This window comes from Hipposideros armiger, unplaced genomic scaffold, assembly GCF_001890085.2.
Source record: "Hipposideros armiger isolate ML-2016 unplaced genomic scaffold, ASM189008v1 scaffold_9, whole genome shotgun sequence".
NCBI lineage: Eukaryota > Metazoa > Chordata > Mammalia > Chiroptera > Hipposideridae > Hipposideros > Hipposideros armiger.
In genome coordinates, this window is record NW_017731359.1 from 907,241 (window position 1) to 914,999 (window position 7,759).

General features: G+C 44.1%; 1 protein-coding gene across 5 annotated transcripts in view; it reads right to left on the reverse strand.

Annotated features, from left to right (window-relative positions):
- Positions 1 to 7,480, reverse strand: part of ZNF23 (zinc finger protein 23) — a 49,094-nt gene extending 41,614 nt beyond the window's left edge. For 3 of the 5 annotated variants that reach the window (XR_002125302.1, XR_002125300.1, XM_019654214.1), the window contains exons 1-2: positions 7,373 to 7,480; positions 3,140 to 3,204 (exon numbers count right to left, since the gene is read on the reverse strand). The gene's annotated coding sequence lies outside the window, so the exon portion shown is untranslated. The remainder of the gene's footprint in view (positions 1 to 3,139; positions 3,205 to 7,372) is intronic. The other 2 variants (XR_002125304.1, XR_002125301.1) reach the window with 1 other exon arrangement.
- Between the last annotated feature and the right edge of the window lie 279 nt (positions 7,481 to 7,759).

Genomic DNA, 7,759 nt, shown 5'->3' on the forward strand with positions numbered 1-7,759 from the left:
CACATGGGCCAGTGACACTGCCCTCTACAGCTAAGATGGTGAACAACAGCTCGACCTGGAGCTGAGCTGCCGTGAGTTGCTGGCGACAGCGTAGGCTGCAGTGGGGCTACAGTGGGCTGCCGTAAGCTACCGTGAGTGGCCTGCAGCCAGCGTGAGCGGCTGGTGGCGTGAGCTGCCGTGAACCGAGCAGCCATCCAATTGCTGGCGACCGATCTGCCTCAGCTGGGAAGAGCGCAATGATCACAATACCAACATGGGCCAGTGAAGCGACGTCCACCACAACTAGACTGAAGAACAAAAAGACAGCAACTTGTCTGTTCCCCTTCCTTCATTCCCCAATGCTGTTCCCTCCCCCAACCCCCCAATAAAGTCTTTAAAAAATAAAAGAATATAAAACCATGAGCAGTATTATGAACAGACAGAAGAAGGAAATGGCAACCCCCTACACAAAATAAGGTACTATCCACTTAAACATAACATAAAGGGTAAAGAAGAAAAAAAACATTTAAAATAAAAAGAAAAAAGAGAAGAAAAAGACAACTTGCTAGTGCAACTCAGAAATCAACTCACAGTATAAGTAGGAATAACTTGTGACAACAAAAACATGAAAGGAAAGAGAGTTAAAGTCTGAACCTGCAAAGGGGAATGGAGATAAGAAGCATGCTGAAGAAAAAGGACTATTGTATATATGAAACTTTCTTTACATAAACTTAATGGTAACCACTCAAACAAACAAAAAAAATCCAGAACTAAGAAATATAGCATAAAAAAAGAAGAAATCTTAGAATACTACCACACTAAAATAACAGACAGCAACAAAAAGGCAAAGAGACAATGGAGACATTGAGCCACCAGAAAACAAAAGATAGAATGATAGGAAGGCCAGCAGAGTGGCTCAGTTTGTTAAGAGCTCACTCAAGAGTGCGAGCTCTGAGCAACAGAGTCACCGGTTCATTTCCTGACCTGAGCTGAGCTGAGCTGCTGCTGAGCTGACAACAGGTGACAGGATGGCTCAGCTAAAAAAAAAAAAAAACAATGATAGGAAATCCTCATATAGAATAATCATCCTAAATGTAAATGATCTGAACTCACCAATAAAAAGGCATAGAATAGCAGATTGGATGACAAAACAAAACCCAGCCATTTGCTGCTTCCAAGAGATGCATCTCAGTTACAAGGACAAATATAGACTCAAAGTGAAAGGGTGAAAACTGATACTCCAACCAAATAGTATCCAGAGAAAAGCAGGTGTAACCATACTTATATCAGAAGAAACAGACTTCAGGATAAAAAAGGTAACAAGAGACAAAGATGGACATTTTATAATGATAAAGGGGACTATACAACAAGAAGACATAATTCTCATCAATATATATGCCTACAATCAGGAAGCACAAAAATATACAAAGCAACTACTAACAGAATTAAAGGGAGAAATTGACCAAAACACAGTTATAGTAGGGGACCTAAATACATCATTCACAGCTAGGAATAGATCATCCAAACAGAAAATCAGTAAGTAAATATCTGCCCTAAATGACATATTAGACCAAATGGACATAATTGACATTTATAGAGCACTTTATCTTAGAATATCAGACTATACATTCTTTTCTAGTGTACATGGAACATTCTCAAGGATAGACCATATGTTGGGCCACAAAATTAGCCTCAGCAAACTTAAGAAGATTGAAATCATATACCAAGCATATTCTCTGATCACAAGACTTTAAAATTGAATACCAACTACAAAAAGAAAGCGGAAAAAACTACAAATATGTGGAGATTAAACAACACACTTTTAAAGAATGACTAGGTCAAAGAAGAAATAAGAGGAGATCAAAAGATACATAGAAACAAATGAGAATGAAAATACATCCTATCAAAATTATTGGGGGGCCGGCAGAGTGGCACATTGGTTAAGAGCTGGCGCTGAGCAGCAGGGCACCGGTTCGGATCCCACATGCGGACCAGTGACACTGTGCCCTCTACAGCTAAGATGGTGAACAACAGCTCAACCTGGAGCTGGGCTGCCATGAGTCGCCAGCGATGGCATAGGCTGCAGCCCCTGCTGCAGTGGGCTGCCATAAGCTACCATGTGTGGCTGGCAGCTGGTGTGAGCTGCCAAGAGCCACTGTGAGCGGCCGTCCAGAAGCCGGCGACTGATCTGCCTCACCCGGGAAGAGTGCAATGATAATACCAACATGGACCAGTGAAGCGATGTCCTCCACAACTAGACTGAAGAACAAAAGGACAGCAACTTGTCTGTTCCCCTTTCCCCGATTCCCCAGCACTGTTCCCCTCCCTCAATTCTCCAATAAAATCTTTAAAAAAAAAAATTATTGGGATGCAGGAAAAACAGTAATAAGAGGGAAAGTCTCCCTAACCTGGGCCATATTGCTGCCATCTGACCAATGAAGTCAACTGAGGCACAAAGAGGTTAAGTGACTGGGCTCCAGGCCACAATGTCACTGAGGGCTAATGGAAAATCTAATTAAAATTAAATTTCTTGCCACCTAGTATCAAATTTCATATTGCAACATGTTGCTACCCTCAATTATAAGTAATGACTCTTGAAAAACCATTTATGTGCCCCTCCTGGACCAGCTCTTTCTCTCATTGATCCTGAGCCCCCAAATTTCACTCTTTTTGGAGGACAAGTGGTACAGGCCCCCTTTCTTGCTGTCTTCCTCCTGCCATCCCTCTGCCCCCTCTTCCTAAGAACCTTGTGACCTTGCTGATCTTGATCAGTCCTACTGAATACTGGATATCTACACCACCAGTCTGAATCTCTCATTCTCACAGGTCCCTCTGTGGAGGGAGCTACTGAACATGGGGACCCACTAGCTCAGCAGGAATGCTCACAGCGCAGGGGGCTGTACTTCTGCTTCCCAGGACACTCTCTCCAGCCATCGCTTCCTGGGCCCTTGAGTCTCTGGCTGCTCAGTCTGTCACCATCAGCTCTCTCTCCTCAGCATCCAGTAACACTGGGGGTGTGTAGGGGGTGGCGGTGAGGTGGGGCTAACCGGGGCCTTCCTGCTGCTTTGGCTCTAACACTTTTGCCAGGATCACCCCTCTCATCCCTCACTTCCTTCAAATCAGATCTCTTGAAGGCTGACCCGAGGGATTCATGGCTCACCTGGTGCCAGGCTTTCAGGGCCATGGATGCCATCACCTGGGCTCCCTCTCAGTGAAGGGCAGGGGCTGAGGAAAGAAGCAAACAGAACCAAGAGTGAGCCCAGCCCAGTCGGTGACTTTTCTGTAAACCTGCGAACCTGTATTAGCTGCTAATTCCCCAATGCTGACATTCACTGAACACTTGTAATGTGACAGCTTCAGAGCCCCGGTTCGGATCCCACATGCAGACCAGTGACACTGCCCTCTACAGCTAAGATGGTGAACAACAGCTCAACCTGGAGCACTTCACATTCATTATAATACTAGGAGATACGTAATATTACTGTCCTCGTTTACCAAAATAAAGACAAGAGACTTAGGAAGTTTAAGTGATTGTCTTAGAACACAAGATCTGTATTCATAACCACAAGGCAGTGCTCGCTCTTGTTGGGTCAAACAATACAGTAGGGCAAAAATACATATATAAACAAAAGCACATGAAAAAGCACAGCCAGGAATAAACGATAGAAAACATGTCAAATCTATATAAAGAAAATGATAAAGTATTACTGAGAAAGATAAACGAAAAGGCCATACTTGTTCCTGGATGGAAATAATCAAGTGTTAAATTTTTTGTAAATGTTGACTTTTCTCCAAATGAACCTACAAATTTGATAACTTCCTTTTATTAAGAGCTTATACATGCTCAGCACTATGCTAAATGCTTTGAACGTATCTTATTTAGTCCTCACAACATGCCTTTAAATGAGATTTAGGTTTTCAGTCTCCGCCCCATGACCCCCTCTCATACAGATGAGTAAACATAAGCTAAGAGATTAAGAGAGACTTGACCAAGTTCACATAAAGAACAGATGGTCAAACTTGGATTTTAAGCCAAGTTTGTGGTCAAACTTGGATTTTAAGCCAAGTTTGACAGATTTTAAAAGCCATACTCATTAACAGCTAACCAATATTACTTTCAAAGAAATTATGGGGCCGGCCGAGTGGCGCGTTGGTTAAGAGCTGGCTTGGGATGCCAGAGAACCCCGGTTCGGATCCCACATATGAGGGCGAGTGACACTGCCCTGTACAGCTATGATGCTGAACAACAGCTCAACCTGGAGCTGGGCTGCCGTGAGTCGCCTGCGACAGCGTCGCCTGCAACAGCGTAGGCTGCAGCGCCTGTGGCAGTGGGTTGCCATGGGCTACCGTGTGTAGCCAGCAGCCATCGTGAGCGGCCATTCAGAAGCGGTGACTGATCTGCCTCGCCCAGGAAGAGCGCAATGATGGTGCCAACTCGGGCCAGTGAAGCAACGTCCTCCACAACTAGACTGAAGAACAAAATGACAGCAACTTTTCTGTTCCCCTTCCCCCAATTCCCCAATTTAAAAAAAAAAGAAATTATGAAAAGAATTTATTTAGAAACCTGATAAAGTAATTCTAAAGTTGATATGGAAAAATAGTCAAAATAACCATGAAAATTTAAATAAAAAGGGAAAATAAGAGAGAAAAACCTGTAATACCAGATGCTAAATGTATAACAAAGCAGGCTGATACAAGAACAGATCACCATAACAATAAAACTGAATCTAAAACCCTGGAAAGACTAAAGTATCAAGTACATCATAAAAATGGCATTCCAAATCAGTGGGGGAAAAGGGAGGGATTATTCAATGAATGACACTAGGACAACCGATTAACTTTTTGAGGAGAAAATATATAATTAGGTTCTTTATTGCCATACATTGAAATAAATTACATATACACTAAAATTTTGAGGGTGAAAAACAAAACGAAAGAAAATGAAGGTAAGTCTCCATCCCAGGGTCCAGAGACATCTAGCAGGAGCAGTTACAGCACAGTGGTGAGGCCACACGCCAGGTGACAAAGAAGGAGAAAACTCTTAGAATGATAAACTACTTTTAAACATGATTAAGGAAAACTTCAAAGGCAAACTGGGAAACTAAATCTATAACATGTGCAAAAAATAGTTAATATCCTAAATCCTTACAAAATCAATAGGCAAAAGCTGAACACCCTAGAAGAAAACATCATTAATAGGTAATTCACCAATAAATGGCCAAAAACACAATAAAAGATCATTTTTCTATCAAACTGAGAACTTTTTAAAGAAAAATGGATAATTCTTTATAATGGAGAAAGTGTAGGAAAGCATACACTCCCAGTACCTGCTGGTAGGAGTGTATATTGTTACATCTTTCCCTAAGGACAAATACCTACTTTAAAATACTCCTAGCTATACTGTTAAGTATAAAATGCCAAGTTCGCTCGTGTATGATTTGCTCTCATTTAGAAAACTAACTAGGGTTACCTCTGGAGATGAACCTGAGGATCCAAATAGAAAGGGAGAGTTCTCTTTTATTTTTTAACCATAGTCTTAGTTATGTGACTCTTTTTCTTACCAAGTACATGTAGGACTGTTTAAAATTGTTTAAGTAGTTAAATTTTAAAACCAATTTCTAAAAATTCCAACTTGAGGCATCTGAGATGTGCCCAAAGATTTCTGCTCATTAGCATTCACTGTAGTGACCATTGAACAACTCCAGGGTTAAGGGATGCCAACTCCTGTGCAGTCAAAAATCCATGTATGACTTTTGACTCCCCCAAAACTTAAGCTGTAGTTCAGTATCCACAGAGGATTGGTTCCAAGACCCCTGCGGATACCAAAATCCACAGATGCTCAAGTTCCCTACATAAAATGGCATAGATCAACATACATACTTGGCCCGCTGAAGCCTCAGACTCCCAACTGCAGATGGAAAACAATACAGGTGTTCATTGAAAAAAGTCCATGTACAAGTGGACCCATGCAGTTCAAACCCATCTTGTTCAAGGGTCAACTGTTATTTCCCACATGAAAAGGACACAAACTTCTATAGCCAACAATTTGGTACAACTAAGTAAAAATAAGGCAGCCATTAAAAATCATGTGGAATATTTCACAACATGGGAAAATATTTAAATGCAGTAAGTGAAAAATGATTCTAAAACTACTTATATTTCATCTTTCAATTGTGTAAAAACTCATCTGTGTACTTATAGCTACAAAACCACTCGATGGATATAAATTAAAAACGTGGTATTTCCGAGTGGTGGTCTTATTATTTTTAGTTTTTCTTTGTGCCATTTTGAGCGTTTCCCCAATTTTCTCACTAGAAATATTATATCACTGCTTTTTGAATTAGAATAAATGTCATGGTGCATGTATTAATTGGCTGACGGGGTCCCGAATCAGAACCCTAGCATCTGCTATTCCCCTGCCTCTCTAACAGCCTCTCCCAACTTGCCCCTTCTTTAGCTGGTTACCTCCTTTTCACCCTCAGGTCTCAATTTGAAAGTCATACCTGAAAGATCCAAATTAAGTCAGGTCTGCCTGTTATATATTCTTTTATTATACCAGGTATCTCACACTGTGATTACAAATATATTTGCCTTTTCAGTCAATATTTATTGAGATATACTCTGGGTAGGACAATATGGTTGGCACTAAGGATTCAAACACAGACGGGAAAAAATATTTTTTCGTGTAACTTGCACTAAAATAAGTGAGGTTACAACTGTGTTAAGTGCTCGTAAAGAGGTGTGTTGCTCTGAAAATCTAGGAAGAGGTAAATTGTGCCACAGAAACCAGGGGGGTGCCCTAGCCGAGAAATGGAATGAACGAGGCCAAAGAAGGCATCTTTACCGAAGGAACCACATGTTGTGGAAGTACAAGGCCAAGGAGCCTGTAGCAGAGCCAAGGGGAGCGTGCTGCAAAACCCGGGGTGAAGAAGCTGCAAGAGGCCGGGCCACGCGGGGCCTGTGAACGTTCAGAACCACGGTCTTCTGCCCCCAAACAATGCGGTTATTAGGAGCAGGGGCAGAAGTAGGCTCAGGCTGGAGTAATATCGACTTTCCCATTATGGCAAGTTCCCCGTGTCTCATTCACAGTTGCATCCCCGTAACCTGGAATTCCACCCTGAGCAGGCGCTCGACAAGGTAACGGAATCAACTGTGGCCGGTCGGTCAGCCGGGGCCACAGCTTGTACCGGGCGGCCCGCAACCTCAGAACCCATTTCCCAAGGCGGCCGCCGCGGCAGGGTGCCATCCAGGGCGGGGCGGCCCCAGCACCTCGCTCTCCCGAGCCCCGCGCCGCCGCCCAGCCCCCTCTCAGGTCGGCCTCCCGGAGGCCCCGGGACTCCACGGCACCGCCCGCGTGGGACGCGGGACCGCAGCCTCCCCACCCCGCACACACCTGGGACGGCGGGCGGGCTGGCGGCGCTCCGGATAAGCGTCACCCCCGGCGCCGCCTGCGGGGACCGGCGCTTCCGCTCCTCCAGGACGCCCCGTGCTCGTCCGGGTCTCGCTCCCTTTCCCCTGGGCGGGCCCCTGGGAGGAGGAGAACGCCTTCTCTCCGAGGGGCCTACGGTGGCCCTGCCGTTCAAACTTCTCATGGGGTGGAGGCAGCCCAGGGCTAACCTGGATGAGCGCTAGCATTTGGGGCTTCTCTATGTGACTGCGCTCGAGCTGGCTCTGCTCATTGGAGCGGGTCAGATTTCGTTGTAGAGCAGTCAGTCAAGGTGTAACTGCAGGGTGAAGAATGGATTTAAGTTGGGCAAGAGAGCAGTTAGGAGGCTATTAA